Source organism: Microcaecilia unicolor, chromosome 7 (assembly GCF_901765095.1).
Source record: "Microcaecilia unicolor chromosome 7, aMicUni1.1, whole genome shotgun sequence".
Classification (NCBI taxonomy): domain Eukaryota; kingdom Metazoa; phylum Chordata; class Amphibia; order Gymnophiona; family Siphonopidae; genus Microcaecilia; species Microcaecilia unicolor.
In genome coordinates this window covers 20,986,097-21,006,498 of record NC_044037.1, presented here as the reverse complement: position 1 = coordinate 21,006,498, position 20,402 = coordinate 20,986,097, and the positions used below count along the sequence as shown (strand labels likewise).

Here is a 20,402-nt window from a genome sequence, read left to right as displayed (position 1 = left end):
CCGACTTCTACAGTGGAATAGCAACATTCCATGTAGAATCTCAAATAGTAGCAACTCAAATAGTAGCAACAATGGAGGAGTGGCCTAGTGGTTAGGGTGGTGGACTTTGGTCCTGAGGAACTGAGTTCGATTCCCAGCACAGGCAGCTCCTTGTGACTCTGGGCAAGTCACTTAACCCTCCATTGCCCGCCGCATTGAGCCTGCCATGAGTGGGAAAGCGCGGGTTACAAATGTAACAATAAATAAATAACTAGAGTCTAGCAAGGCTGTGTATTGTCACCATTGTTATTCAGCTTAGCCAAAGACCGATTAATGTGGAATGCAACAGGAGTTAAACATACTGGAATCACATGGCTTAAAAACAAACATGAAATTAGAAGACCTGGATTTTGCAGGTGATGTGGCCCTGTTGGCAAGTTCTCTTCAGGCAATGCAGACTGGTAAACAGATTGTGTTAACTGCATCCAGTAAAATGACAAAGTTTATGACTAGGAAAATAACACATCAATCAAATTAAAAGAATCTGAACTAGAAAAGGTGCCAGAAATCATCTATTTAGGAAGTCTGGTACAGAAGACAAACAACACAGAAAAAGAAATGAAAAATAGAACACTGCCTTGACTCTAACTGGTCCCTAGATAAAGAACTGGCAAAGCAGCATCAGTTGTGAACAGATCGGGTGAGATCTGGGGCAATGACTACTACTACTAGTTAACATTTCTAGAGCGCTACTAGGGTTACGCAGCGCTGTACAAATTAAACAAAGAAGGACGGTCCCTGCTCAATGGAGCTTACAATCTAAAGAACGAAATGTCAAGTTGGGGCGGTCTAGATTTCCTGTGTAGAGGTATAGTGGTTAGGTGCCGAAGGCGACACTGAAGAGGTGGGCTTTAAGCAGTGATTTGAAGATGGGCAGGGAGGGGGCCTGGCGTATGGGCTCAGGGAGTTTGTTCCACGCTTGGGGTGAGGCGAGGCAGAAAGGGCGGAGCCTGGAGTTGGCGGTGGTGGAGAAGGGTACTGAAAGGAGGGATTTGTCTTGAGAGCGGAGGTTACGGGTAGGAACATAAGGGGAGATGAGGGTTGAGAGGTAAGGAGGGGCTGCAGATCGAGTACATTTGTAGGTTAGTAGCAGAAGCTTGAACTGAATGCGGTACCTGATTGGAAGCCAGTGAAGTGACTTGAGGAGAGGGGTGATATGAGTGTATCGGTTCAGGGGGAAGATAAGATGTGCAGCAGAGTTCTGAACGGACTGAAGGGGGGATAGGTGGCTAAGTGGGAGATCAGTGAGGAATAGGTTGCAGTAGTCAAGGCGAGAGGTAATGAGAGAGTGGATGAGAGTTCTGGTGGTGTGCTCAGAGAGGAAAGGGCGGATTTTGCTAATGTTGTAGAGGAAGAAGCGATAGGTCCTGGCTATCTGCTGGATATGCGCAGAGAAGGAGAGAGAGGAGTCGAAAATGACACCGAGGTTGCGGGCAGATGAGACGGGGACGATGAGGGTGTTATCAACCGAGATAGAGAGTGGAGGTAGAAGAGAAGTGGGTTTGGGTGGGAAGACAAGAAGTTCGGTCTTGGCCATGTTCAGTTTCAGGTGGCGGTTGGACATCCAGGCAGCAATGTCAGATAAGCAGGCCGATACTTTGGCCTGGGTTTCCACAGTGATGTCTGGTGTGGAGAGATAAAGCTGGGTGTCGTCAGCATAAAGATGATAGTGGAAGCCATGAGACGAGATCAGGGAGCCCAGGAAAGAGGTGTAGATTGAGAAAAGAAGGGGTCCAAGGACAGAACCCTGAGGGACTCCAACAGAGAGCGGGATAGGGGTGGAGGAAGAACCATGAGAGTGTACTCTGAAGGTACGATAGGAGAGATAAGAGGAGAACCAGGAGAGGACAGAGCCCTGGAACCCAAAAGAGGACAGTGTGTCGAGAAGTAAGTTGTGATTGACAGTGTCAAAAGCGGCGGATAGGTCAAGGAGAATGAGGATGGAGTAATGACCTTTGGATTTGGCGAAGAACAGGTCATTACAGACTTTGGATAATGCCGTTTCTGTCGAGTGTAATGGGCGAAAGCCAGATTGAAGCGGATCGAGGATGGCATGGGAGGCGAGAAAATCAAGGCAACGGCTGTGAACGGCGCGTTCAAGTATTTTGGAGAGGAAGGGTAGGAGGGAAATGGGGCGGTAGTTGGAGGGACAGGTAGGGTCAAGTGAAGGTTTTTTGAGGAGAGGTGTGACTACAGCATGCTTGAAGGTGTCAGGGACAATTGCAGTGGAGAGAGAGAGGTTGAGGATATGACAGATGGGAGGGGGGGTGATAGTAGGAGAGATGGTGTTAAGTAAGTTGGTGGGGATGGGGTCCGAGGAACAGGTGGTGCATTTCGAGGAGGAGAGAAGATGGGTGGTTTCCTCTTCGGTGATATCAGGAAAAGAGGAGGAGGAGGCAGGGTTGGTTGGTTGAGGGAGTGGGTGATAGGATGAAGAGGAGGAGAAGGTTTAGTGGTGAATTCGAGGTTGATCTTCTGGACCTTGTCGCGGAAGCAGTCAGCCAGTGATTGAGGAGAGAGTGAGGGGGGGTGGGAGCGGAGGGCACTTTGAGGAGGGAGTTGAGGGTGGTGAAGAGACGACGAGGGTTAGAGCTGAGGGAATTAGTCAATTGGGTGTAATAGTCCTGTTTGGCAAGGAATAGGGAGGACTGGAAGGAGGATAGCATGAATTTGTAGTGAATGAAGTCAGTATGGGTGCGAGATTTCCTCCATTGGCGTTCAGCCGATCGGGTGCAGGAGCGAAGGTAACGGGTGCAAGGGTTAAGCCAGGGCTGGGGATTAGTGCGCCTTGTGGGACGGGAAACGGACGATGCAAGGGTGTCTAGGGCAGAGGAGAGAGTGGCATTGTAGGTGGAAACAGCCTTGTCGACAGACTCAGAGGACATGATGGACGGGAGGAGATCAGAGATACTAGCGGATAAGGTGGGGGGGTCAACAGCCTGGAGATTCCTGGAGGTAGTGGTTAGTGTTGGGCGGGACTGAGGGGGAGGGTGATGAAGTGTGAATGTGATCAGGTGATGGTCAGAGATGGGAAGAGCAGAGGTGCAGAAATTGGAGGGCGAGCAGGTAGAAGAGAGGACGAGATCAAGACAGTGACCAGATTTGTGAGTAGGGGTGGTGGAGCTCAGTTGGAGGTTGAAGGAGGAGGTTAGAGTGAGGAATTGAGAAGCTTATGAGTCGGATGGGTTATCAGTGTGTATGTTGAAGTCACCAAGAATGAGGGATGGGGATAAGGGCTCAATAAAAACGGAGAGCCAGGCATCGAAGTCAGTAAGGAAGGAGGGGAGGGACTTATCAGGGGGGCGGTAAATGACTGCAACTCGGAGTGGCAGCGGGTAGAATAGATGGATGGAATGGACTTCAAAGGATGAGAAGCAGTGAGACTGTGGTAGGAGGAGGGGTTGAAAAGTGCAGGAGGGCGAAAGTAGTAGGCCAACGCCGCCACCGCGGCTAACTGGGCGGGGCGAATGGGAGAAAAGGTAGCCTCCGTGGCAGAGGGCTGCGACTGAGGCAGAGTCGTCGGGGGTGAGCCAGGTTTCAGTTAGGGCGAGCAGTTGAAGGGAATGGAAGATGAAGAGATCATGGGTGAAGGTAAGTTTGTTGCAGATTGAGTGGGCATTCCACAGGGCACACGAGAAGGGGAGGGAGGAAGGGGGGAGGAGGGGAATGGAGATGAGATTGGAGATATCGCGGGAACGTTTGCATAGATGAGACGAGGATGAGGACATGTGTGGTGGACCTGGGTTGGGATTGATGTCTCCCGCGGATAGCAGGAGAAGGAGCAAGAGAGAGCGGAGAAGGGTGGGGGAGGTAGGGCGCCGAAGGCGGGATGCGCTTAGGAGGAATAATAATAATAATACTAAATTTATTCTTGTGTCGCACCTCACCTCGCCAAGCATGTTATAATCATCAAAATACAGTAGTCCAGGTCTCAGAAAAATCACTCTCCTAGCATCTCACTTCACTGTGCCATACGAAGAAATGTTGGGGAAAATGGTCTTTGTTCTCCAAGAACTGTAAAAAAACCATAAATATCTGCAAACTCAGCTGGAGCCACACAAAATGTGATTTGTACTGGTGACGGGGTTCTAATCCTGTTCCTGGCTACTGGGTTCTTTGAAGGTGGTCGAGCCAACGATGTAGTGGACCAGGACTGAGGGATTGCTCAATTAATGTCTCAGCAATACTAGCAAAATCCCAGAATTAACCACTGGTAATATAAAATCTAATACAATAAAAGAACCAGGGTCAATTAATGTCTCAGCTGCAAAGCAAACAGATTCTTTTTCCTCTATAACAAAAGCAGACTTCATCCTTCCCCCTAAGTGGAAAACGCTCCTTAAAAAGACCACACCTAGCTGGCAAAATCCACCTCAGTGGACCCAAACGTCCACACGCGTGAAAGTTGGTTTCAATGGGGCCGATATTTAGTCTGTAGGAGGTAGCCGGGCTGCCTCCCATGGACGGAGCTGAACCTGGATATTCAATGCCGGGCTGTTCCTGGTGACTAGCATTGAACATCTGGTTTATTTTGGGCCGGTTTCAGCTTAACCAGCCAAGTCAATATTCCGCACTGGCCGGTTAAGCTGAAACTGGGCAAAGATAGCAGTGCTGTTTGGCCACAAACCTTAGCTGGCAATGTGCTGAATATATTGGCGGATAGCTGGTTATATTGCACAATATAACTGGCTACCTGCTAAGTACTAACTGGCAATATTGCTGGATAGCCAATTAAGTGCCATTTAACCAGCCAGGAGCCTTTTCTGGCCAGTTAAATTATTAGGAGGAATATGTCTATTTAACAACAAAAAGAGATTCCACCAACAATCTAACTGCTACAGGCTTCTCAAGCAGAAGTTCACACAAACAATATTAAAAAATAGGGCCTAATATTTAAAAAAAAGCTGAGCTTCTAACTTTTTGCCCTATTTTCAGCCAAACCTAGAAGCCTAAGGTGCTTATTTCAGAAGCTCTATTCGTGTTTTGGACATCTGTAAATGTGGGTTCATTTCCAGTTCATTTCCATAGTAAGAGAACCCAGCTCTGGTTGTAATTGTGCTGGAAGCAGTGCTGTAGCTATGTGGGGCCAAGGGGGGCCTGGGCCCCCGCAGATTTGGCCCTGGACCCCCTGCAGATGACCCGCCTGACCCCCCCTCCTGCCGCCAACCCGCCGTCGCCTGCCTTTGCTAGCGGGGGACCGCAACCCCCGCCAGCCAGGGTCCTCTTCTTCTCGCAAAAGGCTTCCTTCTGTTTCTGACATTGTACATGCAGGACGTCAGAAACAGAAGGAAGCCTTTTGTGAGAAGAAGAGGACCTCGGCTGGCGGGGGTTGGGGTCCCCTGCCAGCAAAGGTAGGCGACGGCGGGTTGGCGGCGGGAGTGAGGGGGGCAAAGTCGGCAATGGCGGGAGGGGGTCGGCGGCACGGGGGGGGGGGCTAAATAGTGCCCCCTCACCTCGAGCTCTGGACCCCCCCCCTCCCGCTGAAGTTTGCTACGCCCCTGGATGGAAGTACAAACCAACTGGAAGAAAAAGTATCAAAAAAGAAAATGGAGTCACCTTCAGTCACCGGCAATATCCAATGCCAGGGAAGCCTTAAAAATCCACTATGACATCACAATGTGCTCTGAACGTTCTAAATTTCCATCCAAGACAATCTCCATAATGCACTATGACATCACAATGTGCCCTGAACTCTCTGACATGTCAACCAACCTGAACGGACCTATCTCCCTACAGAATTCTAAGTGTAGGGGCATATAGACAATCATTTTATAAAACTTATACATGGAAATGAAATGAACCCACATTAACAATTTTAAAATATAAGGTTAGATTCTATATATGGCGTCTGAAAAATCCACACTGAAAATAAATACGCCTGGGCATATTCTATAAAGTGCATCTAAATTTAGGCGTACTTTATAGAATAAGCCTAAATTTCTGTGCAGATTATAGAATACGCTGAGTGCCTGTCCGTGCAACTAAATTTAGTTGCAGGCAGTTACACGTAAATCCCAATACCTAAATTAGGTGCAGACCGGGTGTATTCTATAACAACACACATAGATTTAGAAACGCCCATGACCTGCCCATTCCACGACCATGGCCATGCCTCCTTTTCAACTATGTGACTTAAAATGTACATGCATCATGTTATAGATTATGCTTAGACCAGTGGTTCCCAAACCTGGTCCTGGAGGCACCCCAGCCAGTCACGTTTTCAAGATATGCACAATGTATATTCATGAGAGAGATTAGCATGCACTGACTCCACTGCATGCAAATATCTCTCATGAATATTCATTGTGGATATCCTGAAAACTTGACTGGCTGGAGCAGAGGCGTAGCCAGACCTCGGTGGGAGGGGCGTCCAGAGCCAGAGGTGGGGGGGGGGGCACAGTATAGCCCGCCTCCCCCAGTTGCCGACCCCACCTGCCACTTTGGACCCCCTCCCGCCACTGCCAGGTATCTTTGCTGGTGGTGGTCCCCAACCCCCACCAGCCGAAGTCTTCTTCAGCACCGGTCGACTCCAGCACCTTCGCTGATGATCTGTTTCTGAATCCTGATGTCCTGCATGCACGTCCTGTATGTGTGCACGTCAGGAAACAGATCAGCGAAGGCGCTGGAGATGGGTGTTGGGGACCCCCACCAGCAAAGGTACCAAGCTGCGGTGGGGGAGGGTCTGCAGCGGCGGGAGGGGGATCGAAAGTGGCGGGGGAAGGTTGTTGGTGTGGGGGGGGGGTCGAAAGAAGAGGGGGCCAGGGCTAAATCTGTGGGGGCCCATGCCCCCGTGGCCCCACCTAGCTACGCCCCTGACCTAGAGGTGGACTGGGAGGGCCAAGCATTTCCTCTCAGTCTCCCCTCCTGCTGCTGCTCCCCCCCTAATCATACCTTTGCTGGCAGGGATGATCAAGCCCTGCCAGTTGAATACATTCTCTGCTGGTGCCTGGGGCCGTACTGCCTGAGAAGCAAGGAAGCAAGCAAGCTGCTCCAGCTTCCTATGCCAGCAGTCAATTGTACATGAAATGAGCATGCACAGAAGTGCTGGCAGCTAGAGCACCCTGCTGACCTCCTGCTTCTCAGACAGCAAGGGCGGGAACTGCGGTGGCAAATCTCTTTGGCTGGCAGGGCTTGAGCATCCCTGCCAGCCACGCATTCAGTGACACAATTTTAGAGGGGGCCTGAGCCCGATGCCCCCCCATGGCTATGCTACTGATTTGCAAACAGAAAGGGCACGTATTAATGTGGGTGCATAGTTCTTTACAGAATCACCCTAATAATGCTGGCTTTTACCTCTGACTGTGAATATAAAAATGGCAAGGATAAATCAAGAACAGGGTATACATACGATACATAATGAGTTTATCTTGTTAGGCAGACTCGATGGACCGTGCAGGTCTTTGTCTGCCGACATCTACTCTGTTACTATATTCTGCGTTGATTAGAAATTCAATCATTTTCTCTTTTTTTTTGGTCGTTTGTTCTAGAATAAATGGCTGCAGGGGGACGGGGGAGGGAGTTCATAGAGTTAACAGTTTGTAAAGTAAAGTATTCAGTGAAGCAGTAGCATAAGATTAAAAGCATTCCAGATTTCTCACTCCCACATCAACAGTCCCATGGCAGCACTGCATAAATCAGGTACACAGCCAAGCAAGCCTAAAATGCCAGCCTATGGCACCAATCTTCAGGACAATAGCTTCCCTCTCTCTTTTTTTTTTGACCCATAAAAATCTCCCCTTTTTGAAAGTTTTCTACCTCTGAAGGACACGTTTCAGTGTGGGGACAAAGGCGACTCATTCTCTGCTCTAAACCGTCTCCCCAGGAAATCGAAGTTTTCGACACTGGCAAGCAGACAGGGCCACTGCATGCTCTGTGGGTTAATTAGTAACTACAGTCTGCAGGGGAGACTTTTGAAATCTATAGCGAGCTAATACGCAGCTTTTTTTTTAGTGGTTCACTGTGTCCATCTCGACCTTGTTTTATTTCGCTTGTTCCCTCTGGTGACTGGCTGATTATTTTGGCACCAAATGTTCAAACTCTAATACATCAGAATTGTATGCGGAGAGAGTGAACCTGCCAGATGGAGCTCAAATTACCAACTTTCAGAACAGAAATACAATGTGGGTATAGGCACACAGTCGTTTAAAAATTAATAAAAAAATTCAGGAACCAATTTGCTCTATTTAAAAACAAAAAAGGTTTTGTTAATTAGTCTTCCTCTGAACTGACTTATCATGTAAAAATGAATTACTAAGCTGGTGATCCATGAAGTTATTGTTTTATTGCTGTACAAAACAACCCTTAATTGTTATATCCAGGGGCGTAGCCAGACTTCAGCAGGAGGGGGGTTCAAAGCCACCCTGGCCCCGCACCCCCGGCACCGACCTCCCCCCCCCCCCTGCTGCCGCCAACACTCCCCCACCACTGGCAGGTACCTTTGCAGCCAGGGTCCCCAACCCCCGCCAGCCGAAATCCCCTTCAGCGCCGGTCTCTGAGTCCGGCGCGTTCGCTGATCTGGATTCTGTTTCTGTGAGTCCTATAAGTGCATTCACTCTGCAGCTCCTCAGTACCTCTCCACTCTCATCTCTCCCTACATTCCTCCCCAGGAACACCATTCACTGGGTAAATCTCTCTTATCTGCACCCTTCTCCTCCACTGCTAACTCCAGACTCCGCTCCTTTTATCTTGCTGCACCATATGCCTGGAATAGACTTCCTGAGCCAGTACCTCAAGCTCCATCTCTGGCCGCCTTCAAATCTAAGCTAAAAGCCCACCTTTTTGACGCTGCTTTTAACTCCTAACCCTTATTCACTTGTTCAGAACCTTTATTTTATCATCCTCACTTTAATATTCCCTGATCTCTTGTTTGTCCTGTTTGTCTGGCCTAATTAGATTGTAAGCTCTGTCGAGCAGGGACTGTCTCTTCATGTTCAAGTGTACAGTGCTGCGTATGTCTAGCAGCACTATAGAAATGATAAGTAGTAGTAGTAGTAGTAAAATCCAGATCAGCAACATGCCGGAAACCGGCGCTGAAGAGGACCAGCTGGCGGGGGGGGGGGGGGGGGGGTTGGAGACCCCCGCCAGCATAGGTACCTGACGGCGGCGGCAGGGGAGGGTTGGTGGGAGGGGGGGGGGTCTAATGTAGCGGGGGAAGGTCGGTGGCGGGGGAAGTGAAAGCAGAGGGCCAGCTCTAAATCTGTGGGGGCCCATGCCCTCTCCTAGCTACGCCCCTGGTTAAATCTATGCCCTCTTTCTTGTGCTGTACTTTTCATTTGTACTCTTGCAGATTAAACTAAAACAAGGGGTTCTCAACCCAGTCCTCAGGATACACGTAGCCAGTCAGGTTTTTAGGATACCCTTACTGAATATGCATGAGATAGATTTACATACCATGGAGGCAGCGTGCACGCAAATCTCTTTCATGCTATTTAACATATTTATAAGCGATCTGGAAATCGGAACAAGAAGTAAGGTGATTCAATTTGCAGACGGCAAAACTATTCCAAGTTGTTAAAACGCAGGCGGATTGTGAAGAATTGCAGGAAGAGCTTAGGAAAATGGAAGACTGGGCATCCAAACGGCAGCTGAAATTTAATGTGGACAAATGCAAAATGACGCACATTGGGAAGAATAATCCGAATCATGGTTACCTGTTGCTAATGTAATCCCCCCATTATAATGGAGGATTACTAAGAAGTAGGAGTAAAAACTCTCCAGGGTCAGCGAGAGGAGGATTACAGGTGAAAGAGGAGTTGGGATCCAGCCCAAGAGGGTGGGTTCTGGAATAATTTGCAGAAAGAAAGTGCTGTTGAGTGATTCATTTATTTTATTTATGACATCTGTACCCCACATTATGCCAGAGCCAGTGTTGGGAGGCAGGGATACTGCTGGGCAGACTCATACGGTCTGTGCCAGAGCCGGTGGTGGGAGGCGGGACTGGTGGTTGGGAGGCGGGGATAGTGCTGGGCAGACTTATATGGTCTGTGCCAGAGCCAGTGGTGGGAGAAAGGGATAGTGCTGGGTAGACTTATACAGTCTGTGCCAGAGCCCGTGGTGGGAGGCGGGACTGGTGGTTGGGAGGTGGGGATACTGCTGGGCAGATTCAAACGGTCTGTGCCAGAGCCGGTGGTGGGAGGCAGGGATAGTGCTGGGCAGACTTATACGGTCTGTGCCAAAGCCGGTGGTTGGGAGACGGGGCTGGTGGTTGGAAGGCGAGGGTAGTGCTGGGCAGACTTATACGGTCTGTGCCAGATCCAGTGGTGGGAGGCGGGGCTGGTGGTTGGAAGGCGAGGGTAGTGCTGGGCAGACTTATACGGTCTGTGCCAGAGCCGGTGGTGGGAGGCGGGGCTGGTGGTTGGGAGACAGGGATAGTGCTGGGCAGACTCATACGGTCTGTGCCAGAGCCGGTGGTGGGAGGCGGGACTGGTGGTTGGGAGGCGGGGATAGTGCTGGGCAGACTTATATGGTCTGTGCCAGAGCCAGTGGTGGGAGAAAGGGATACTGCTGGGCAGACTCATACGGTCTGTGCCAGAGCTGGTGGTGGGAGGCGGGGATAGTGCTGGGCAGACTTATACGGTCTGTGCCAAAGCCGGTGGTTGGGAGACGGGGCTGGTGGTTGGAAGGCGAAGGTAGTGCTGGGCAGACTTATACGGTCTGTGCCAGAGCCGGTGGTGGGAGGCGGGGCTGGTGGTTGGGAGACGGGGATAGTGCTGGGCAGACTTATACGGTCTGTGCCCTGAAAAGGACAGGTACAAATCAAAGTAGGGTATACACAAAAAGTAGCACATATGAGTTGTCTTGTTGGGCAGACTGGATGGACCGTGCAGGTCTTTTTCTGCCGTCATCTACTATGTTACTATGTTACCCCACATTATCCCAAACAGATTCGGGTTTAATGTGGCTTACAATAATGGATAGTTGGGGAAGAGTTGATAACAGGGATTGCAGAGGGGAAACACAGGGTTTTGGGTTGCCTGTACCCCCATCAGGACCCTTGGAGGGGAGGGGGGGTCTTGGAGTGGTAGAATAAACTAAGGCTGAAACAAGGAGAGATGCTGCCTCTAACAGTAGCAACTGAGAGAGAGCGAGGAGCTCTGGGTGGGCAAGGGGAACCCAGCCCGGGAGCAAGGAACCAGAGCAGGGGGAGCCTGTTCAAGGCCAGGGTACAGCTCTGAGGAGTGCAGAGCTGGAATGAGGACAGAGAAAAGGGTCTGTGCCTGAAAGAGAACTGGATTGTGATCAGGAGTATCAGGAGCAGCCTTGGATTATTGGTAGCCCGGAGGGATGGATAAATGGACAGGAGGAGCTGTATACAGAGCTGCCAAGGGGGCCGGATAGCCAAGAGAGAGATTTCAGCCACTCCCCTAGCTCCATATCATTACTCCCAACCACGCCCCTAGCTCCACCCCACTCATCACAGCCATGCCCCTAACTCCACCTGGTCACACCCCCAATGTCTTCCCACTTCCTGGATTTGGAACAAAGGGGCGAGACTGTTATACACAGTTCTGGATGGACAGGAGGAGTTGCATTGTTATCAAATGTTGATTGATAAAAAAGACTCGACACAAACATTGTGTCTCGGCCGCTTGAGTAAAAGTGTTCATCTCGCCAGTCTTTCGTATCCGTGGTCAACCTCCCACCTCTTTCTCTTCACAACTCTATTCATGTACCCACATTTAGGAATCTTAAGGGGCCCTTTTACTAAGCGGAAGTAAGTATAACACAGGCTTACCGTTCCCACCCTCAGTGCGCACCATCTCCACTGCTACAAATACATTTGGTTATCGCCGGATTAACGTAGGAGCCCTTACCGCTACTTCAGTGGGTGGCGGGAAGTGCTCCCCCCCACCAAAACGGCCACACAGTAATAAGTTCACTTACCGCACTCCCATTTCTTTTCAGAAAAAAAAAAGACAGCTTTTTTACCTGCTGCGGTAAAAGGGGGCCTCAGCGTGCGTCAAAAAGACGTGCTGACGCTTAAGCAGGCCCCCTATTACTGCAGCTTGGTAAAAGGACCCTTAAGTTAGGGGAACAGTGAAAGTACTTAGCACCTATCTTCCTTTCCGCACCTCGACTCTGCCCCTGTGGCCACCTACCTTTTAAGAGCATAAACTTAGGGACCCTAATAACACTGTGAACCTAAATTTAGGAAGTCAACCTTATTAAATTTTCAAAAGAATCAATTTAGGAAACTTGCTGCCAAAGATAGACACCTAAACTCTTCATAAAACAGCCCAAGGATGTTATTTGGAGTCACTACATTAGTTTCTGGTCAGAGTTATGAGGCGCAAAGGAAGGTGGAGATAAAATAGCTTTTGTTTACAAGACGTGACACGCGTAGTCAATATCAACTCAGGCTGAGGTTATCCAGATGTACAATCACAGATGCATAAAATACACACCCCAAAATTCTCTATATATAGCACCTCAAGTTATTTTATTTATTTATTACATTTGTACCCCACATTTTCCCATCCATTTCCAGGCTTAATGTGGCTTACATGGTACCGGAGAGGTGTTGATAGACTCCGGAGTAAAACAAATCCAAATAATGGTTAAGTTGAGGTAGGAAGGGTAGGGACCACATGAAGGAACATCGGGTGGGACCATAAAGAGGATAGCAAGAACAGATGAGATTGTTTGGTGATCAGTACGGACTGTGGTGTTACAGTGTCGTGGAGTTCAGGTATTTAAGTTGGGTTGGTGGGGTAAGCCTTTTGAAACAGGTGGGGTTTTAGCTTTTTTTTCCTGAATTATGTACGCTAATTTGGCCACATGGTCAAACTGCGTGCAGAATTTAATTAGCAAGCCAATCAGTGCCAATAATTGGTACCAAACAACCAATCAGCACTAACTGGCTTTAATTAGAATGTACGCGCACAACTTTCTAGGAGTATTCTATAACTCGGCGCATGTAAAGTCTAATGTGCGCAGTCAAAAAGGGGGGATGGCTATAGGTGTGGAATGGGCGGGTTGTGGGTGTCAAAAAATTATGCACGCTATTACAGAATACACCCAATCTGTGCCTAACTTAGGTGCAGGTAATTAGGCCTGGTTTTAGGTGGCCTAAATGGGTAAGCCTAAATTTTAGTTGCAAGAAAGGTGCATGCGCATATTCTATAAACACCACCTAACTTTAGGCGTAGTTTATAGAATCACGCTAACCGTGTGGTTTTTTGGTGCCAATTTTTAAGGCATCATTTATAGAATTTGTTCTGTGCTGCAACCAAAGCTTGCCGATCTGATGAACGTCTTTAGTAACAACAGCATGTGACTAAAGCCATTCGCCAGAGTGGCAAACTTTGGTTGCAGCACACAGCGTTGTGCTATGTGTTTTATGCGTCTATGATTATGCATCTTTGTATCATCAGCCTGAGTTGATATTGACTCCTGATGCAGGCTCCTTTAGCCGAAGCATGGTGACCGTGTCAAATCTTTTAACTACTACTACTACTTATCATTTCTATAGCGCTACTAGACGTACACAGCGCTATACACTTGAACATGAAGAGACAGTCCCTGCTCGACAGAGCTTACAATCTAAAAAGGACACAACCATGAAAACACAATTCCACAAGGAATGGGTTCTATCAAGAGCTCCTCAAGATCTATCAAGATCTCCTCCAATACCAGTGCTCTATCCAACTGCTTGTGGTATGACAGTATATACAGCAGTCATTTCATTTGGCATGGCATGGCCTCCAACAACTCAAACGGGAGGTAGGATATGTGGCGGGGCATAATCGAAAGGGACATCCTCGTTTCGATTTCGACAACCTTGCAAAACGTCCCCATCCAGGGGCAGGGAAACCCATATTTTTGAAACAAGATGGACATCCATCTTTCGTTTCGATAATACGGTCATATGAGTGAATCTCTTCATAGGGGCGGTTGATAAATCCAAATGAATAAAGGCAACTTTAGTCGCACACCCTTTTATGTGTATTTTTATCCACCTTCCTTTGTTTCTTGTTGTTTTATGGCGGTTTGGACTTCTTCCCCTTTGCAGAGTTGAGGCAACATATGATCCAGCGTCAACATCATCAATAGGAGGCTTAATTGGTATTTTACAAACTGTTAATCTGGTGTTTTAGTTTAAATATTTGCAAATTCTGTTTGTAACACAGGCGGAGGTTATTTGCAAAGGATATAGGCCGTGAAAGGCAACTACCAACTGCAAGATATAGTGTACAGGTGCACTTCAAACTATACTGGGTGGGGGGGGGGGGGGGTTGACAGATGGCTGAGGCAGTCCTCATTGTGTGCTCTTCTTTAGAAACAGAGAGAGAGTAAACAGGCCGAGAGAAAATGTATAAATCTAGCTGAAGTTTATTCTCTGCCTTTTTTTATCCCCTTCTAATCTCAAGCTGCTGTGCGCAGTGGTGACTTCAAGACAGGGTGGTTACCTGGTGCATCATGGGACAAAGGGTTCCACAAGCAGGGACTCATAAACTTATACCAAACTGCTTATAGTTGATGTAAACTTGCAAACAGATTCCCATCTGGCACAGGTCAGACGAAGGACCTGGATGCCGGAAGGCTGGGGAGGGAGGTGGGAGGAGAGGGAAGTTTGGCATGTGCATGAGCCAGGAAGGGGAAATCTGTTCCCTGCCACTCACCATTCCAAGGGGAGAGTCAGAGGTCTCGCATTCACTCTCCTCCCACCCCTGGTTAAACCCTCCACAGACCAGGACAGGAACCAGCTGAGTGGAGCACAATTGACGATTCTTACCTAAGGCACCAACTGCAACAGAAATGCATGGCACATATATCTCTTCTTTTCAAAGGTCCCATCTAGCTTGTGGTGACCCCAAAGGGATCATGATACCCACAATGGATATGCATGAGATTAATTTGTACGTATGAAAACTGATCTCATACATATTCGTTATGGATATCCTAAAAACCCAGCTGGTTCTGGTATCACCAGTACAAGTTTAAGAAGCCCCATGACAGCATCTATGAAACAGCTTCCCGAACTGTGGGTACAGACCTCAATAGGGCCACAAAACCTGCATTTGAGTGTGCCACCTGGCTGGGTTCTCCACAGGTACACCATTATTCTGCATCTCGGGGGGGGGGGGGGGGGGGGGGGGGGGGGGGTCACACAATTTTATCAGGCTGTGATAATGGGGTCATGGCCACACAAAGATTAGGAAGCACTTAAGCTGAACTCCAAGGTAATGGTTCCCAAACGTCCTCAGATACCTCCAGCCAGTTGGGGTTTCTACATACCCACAAGGAATACAAATTTATCTATTGGGATTTATTAACCACCTTTATGAAGAGATTCACCCAAAGCAGTGTACAGTAGGTACAGTTTAACATCAAACTTAGAATTTTGCTAACAGCATAATAGTAAAATGAAGTATAAACATAAATACAATGAAAGAGGAAAGCTTCAAAACAGCAAACTGAGACCTAATAATACAAAGACTAAGAAGGCTAGGGCTTTTCAGCTTGGAGAAGAGACATGATAGAGGTATATAAAATATTGAGTGGAGTGGAACAGGTGGATGTGAAGTGTCTGTTCACGCTTTCCAAAAATACTAGGACTAGGGGGCATGCGATGAAACTACAGTGTAGTACATTTAAGTTTCAACAATTTTTTATTGATGATATAACAGACTGAACATTTCGCAATCTTAAACATGTAGATTATATATTCCAACTAGATACAAGTTAATGCTTTATCATCAATTATTTTGTATTATACCCTCCTCTCTCCCACTGGTCCTTGATTAATAAATATTCTTGCATGTTGAGGGCTGTGTCTGGAATTGTTTAATCAGCAAAGTCCACATTTTCAGTCCATGCTTGTAAATCCTCGCATTCAAGAGCTAGGAGATAGAGCCTGTTTTCTTATAGCTCTCCCCCTTTACTCCCCTCGGCAATGGATATTACTATTGTCCTTTACAATATCCGATCGTTGAATATATTTTCCCCAATTCACAGCCCAACAACAGTTCCCATACACCAACCCGTAACATAGCTTAGTAAACGAATTCTGTACCATTAACAGTTGGAATCATCCTCGTAAATAAGCATCTAAAAGGGCTAATACTAATCGAACCCCTTCCCATCCCCCCACCCCCCCCCCCCCCCCACCTATCCACGATACTGACCCATTATCCAATTATCCTCTCATACCCTTCTACCCGAGAACCATCCAATTTTATAGTTGGGAGCCTCAAATTCTTCTAGTTGGAGCCAGCTATTGAAGGAGAACTAGTCAAAGCAGTGAGTTTGTTAAGAACATAGCTTCTTGCTTTAGGAGATATCACCTGAAGGTATCTCCTCCAGGTCAGGTAAAAATTATTTTGGGTTTTAAAGTTAAGCAAGGAGTCTTGGAGTTCCATCAAAAGCAAAGCATGAAAACGATTTCGCCATTGCCAATAAGAGGGACCGTGATCTAAGATCCAGTTCACTAAGATACATTTCATACCCACCAAGAAAGCCTTATGAACGAGTGCACTCTGGTGATTCGTGTTTCCCTCAATCGGGGGAAGACAACCCAGCAAAATACATTGAGGTAACATTCGGACCCGATGTCCCCCGATACTACCCATAAACCTAGTTATCCTGACCCAAAACGCTCTAATAGCCCCGCACTTCCAAAAGGCGTGGAAAAAGTCATTTTGGGACCCTCCACATCGCCTGCAAGCTGCCGACTCTAAATATCCCATGTGATATAGTCTAGATTGGGAGGTGTAAGCACGGTAAGTAACTCTGATCTGACATTCCCGCAGCTCTACACTTCGTGTCCATTTCAAAACTCCCCTCAACCCCTTCAGTAGGTCCCGAGACGAAATTGGTGCTTGTATATCTCCCGCCCATCTGGTTGCCAACAAGCCCAGGTCTCTTTGCGGTCTGGTCATAATCAGTCTCTTATATAACATGGAGATGGAAACAGGATCTCCCGACGGCATCTCTAACAGGGCATCCAATTTGGTGGTCAAATCAACACCCAATGCCCTGCGCGTAAGAGAAGTCACATAGTGTCGTATCTGTTCATATGCGAAACGGTTACCCCAGTCTAATGAATTTAACCCAAGGTCTTCCATGGACTTCATCTCGCCATTTGGTCCCAACACATGGTGCAGGAACAGTATCCCCCCCTCACCCCAGGACCTCACCACTTGGTTATCCATGCCCGGACGAAATGCCTCATTGCCCTGCAGGGGGAGCAAGCTACTACATCTGCAGTCGAAAGACCAGATCTTCGCCAAATCTTCCATACTCTTCTTAAGGGCTCTATCAAGACACTAGACCGTATGTATGTGGGCAGATCTTTCCGCAGTGCCTGCAGTACATAAAAAATATGTAGGGGACCACACAGCTCCACTTCCATAGCCAGGGGAGTGAAACTCTCCGTCTGCTGATACCAGTCCCCCAAGTGACGCAAGAGACAAGCCATATTATAAAGTTTAATATCTGGGACTCCAAATCCTCCCTCCCCGCTTTTCCCTTTGAGAAATTCAAACTTGACCTGAGGCCTTTTCCTAGCCCAAAAGAATCTGGAAAGCATATTTTGAAGTGCTCTTAAGTCCCGTTGTTTGAGGTAAAGTGGGATCGTCTGCATGCAATAAAGCCACTTGGGAAACAACACCATATTAAACAGAGCAATCCGCCCCATCAACGACAACGGCAATCCATCCCATCTCTCCAATATTTCCCTGGTACTCTTCAGCAGCTGCGCTATATTATATTCGCCTAGTTGTCTAGGATCCTTAGTAAGTAATATTCCCAAATATTTAAACGCCTCAGCCTGCCTCCTAAAGGGGCAATGTAAGCTCTCCCATTGGTGATCCCTCATAAATAGAGACATTACCTCTGTTTTATCTAGATTAAGACTAAACCCAGAAAAATCTCTGAACTCGGCAAATATTTCCATGAGAACTGGCAAGGACACCTGTGGATTTTCGATTATCACCAATAGGTCATCCGCAAACGCAGAAATCTTAAAGGATTCCTCCCCTATCTGTACCCCCTTCACCTCCTCCATTCCTTTAATATCCCTAATCAGGGGGTCTATCACCATTACAAAAAGGAGGGGTGAAAGAGGACAGCCCTGTCTAGTTCCCCGAGATATTTCAAATGGTTCTGACATCTGGTCATTAACTAGAACTTCAGCAGTATTATCTTGGTATAGGGCTTTTATTGCTGCATGGAAAAATCCCATCACCCCATAGGCCCTCAATATAGCGAACATAAAATCCCAGTTGACATGGTCAAAAGCCTTTTCGGCGTCAAAACTTATTATTAAAGCTGGGGTTGAATATCGGTGCAATGTCTCCAAAGCCCCCAAGATTTTTCTCATATTTCGTATCACTGTTCTCCCCCGCACAAAACCCACTTGTGATTCCTCTACTATGCTTGGGAGAATTCTTCCTAATCTGTTTGCCAAGATCTTGGCAAACAGTTTGGTCTCAAACGGCAGAAGGGAAATAGGTCTGTACGAACCAGCTTGTAGAGGATCTTTACCTGCTTTTAACAGCACCACGATTTGTGCCTTTCGCAAGGACTCGGGCAGAATTCCTGTCTGTACGTATCGGTTAAACACTTCCGTTAGGCAAGGCACAACCTCTTGGCTGAGAAGTTTGTAAAATTCAGCCGTAAGTCCGTCCCCTCCCGGTGATTTATGCAATGGGCTGTTTCGTATACCCCAGCTTACCTCCTCTTCCGAAATGTCTGCATTAAGACTTTCTTGCTGCTGGTCAGTGATTTGGGGCAACTGTTGACCCTCTATATACCCTTCCGCCTGCAAACCCTGTTCCTCAGGGACTGAGTACAGTTGTTCATAAAATTGTTTAAAGACTTCATTCACCTCTGCAGAAGTGTGATGAAGCCCTCCCTCTGTATCTTTTATTTGAGATATAAATCGCGAGCCCCCTATTTGTTTCACTAAGCGGCCCAACATTTTCCCCTGCTTATTGGCATATTTATATAACTGGAAGCGATAGAATTGATTTGATTTTTGTGCCTTGGCATGTATTAATTGGTTCAGGGAAGCCCGAGCCTCCAACAGTTGTGTCTTGTGTAAGCTGGAAGGCATGGCCCCAAACCTCTGTCTAGCATGTCTTACTGTTTTCTCCATACGGAGGATCTCTGCGTCCCTAGACCTTCTCTTATGTACATGATATGATATAATGGAGCCTCTCAGTACCGCCTTGGCTGCTTCCCAAAACAGCACCGGGTCGCTCAGATATGTGTCCTCATTAAATTCAGTATATTCCTTCCATTGGGCCTGTATGTAGGGCAAAAATTGTCTATCATAGTAAAGTTCCCTGGGGAAGCGCCATCCAGGTCTCCGACTCCCCCCTCCCCCAAGGGACAGGAGCACCCACACCATGGCATGATCTGACACCTGGGTCGCTCCTATCTCCGCCTGAAGCAATGAGCTAACTTCACTAGCTGATATCAGAATATAATCAATACGCGATAGTGTACCATGCGCCCTAGAAAGGTGAGTGTAATCCCTCTCCCCCGGGTGGAACAAACGCCACGTGTCCACCAAATCCATTGAAGAACACAGCCTCGGGATCCCCCTTGAAAGGTCTATAGGCCCCACCCTCGAGGTACCTGTGCTATCAATCAGAGGATCAACAACTGAGTTGAAGTCACCACACATAATAATGGGCATGTGATCAAAAGAGTGCACCCGCCTCATCAACTCTCGGTAAAATCGCTTGTCATATTGATTCGGTGCATATACATTTACCAAAAGTACATTCCGATTGTGCACCCGTACTTCTGCCATAACAAATCTACCCTTAGGGTCCACAACCACCTTTTTCTTTACTAATGTAAGCCCTTTACGGAACAAAATAATCACCCCCGCTTTCCTGTTTGGGGAGGGGCTGTCCACATAATCTCCCACCCACCACCTACATAGTTTTTTGTGTTCCTTGGCAGTTAGATGCGTTTCCTGCAGCATGGCTATATGGACCCGTTTCCTATTTAAGGTCTGTAATATCTTACTGCGTTTTACCGGAGATGTCACTCCCCCAACATTCCAAGAAACCACTTTAACCATGGTCATTGAGCATTACTCCAATTAGGCTGATACCACTTATATCAAGGGAAAGGTGACCCAGCCTCCACCTCTCCCTTCTTTCCTCCTCATCTTCCCGTGTTCTCCCATTCCTACTTCTGAGTTCTAGGTCTAAAGCACTTTGGTATATCATCCCCCCTCCCCCCACCCTCGCCCACCCTCTCTTTCCCTTCCCCTCCAATCCCCTTCTTCTCCAAAGCTCTTTCTCTACCCTCCCTCCCCCCCTCCCAACCCCCTCCCCCATCCCTGAGTTCACCTTTGAACTCGTCACGTAAAGGTGCTTGATCCCCTTTGCATGATCCTTTAA

The 20,402-nt window shown here is 47.8% G+C and overlaps 1 protein-coding gene across 4 annotated transcripts in view; it reads right to left on the bottom strand.

Moving 5' to 3' along the window:
- The window catches only part of LOC115473987 (synaptotagmin-like protein 2), a 188,098-nt gene that overhangs the window by 114,363 nt on the left and 53,333 nt on the right, over positions 1 to 20,402 (bottom strand). Inside the window, exon 1 of one of the 4 annotated variants that reach the window (XM_030209233.1) lies at positions 7,795 to 7,840. The exons of 2 other annotated variants lie outside the window; for them this stretch is intronic. The gene's annotated coding sequence lies outside the window, so the exon portion shown is untranslated. Of the gene's footprint in view, positions 1 to 6,930; positions 7,000 to 7,794; positions 7,841 to 20,402 lie in introns of those variants that run through there. One more of the 4 variants, XM_030209232.1, reaches the window with a different exon arrangement.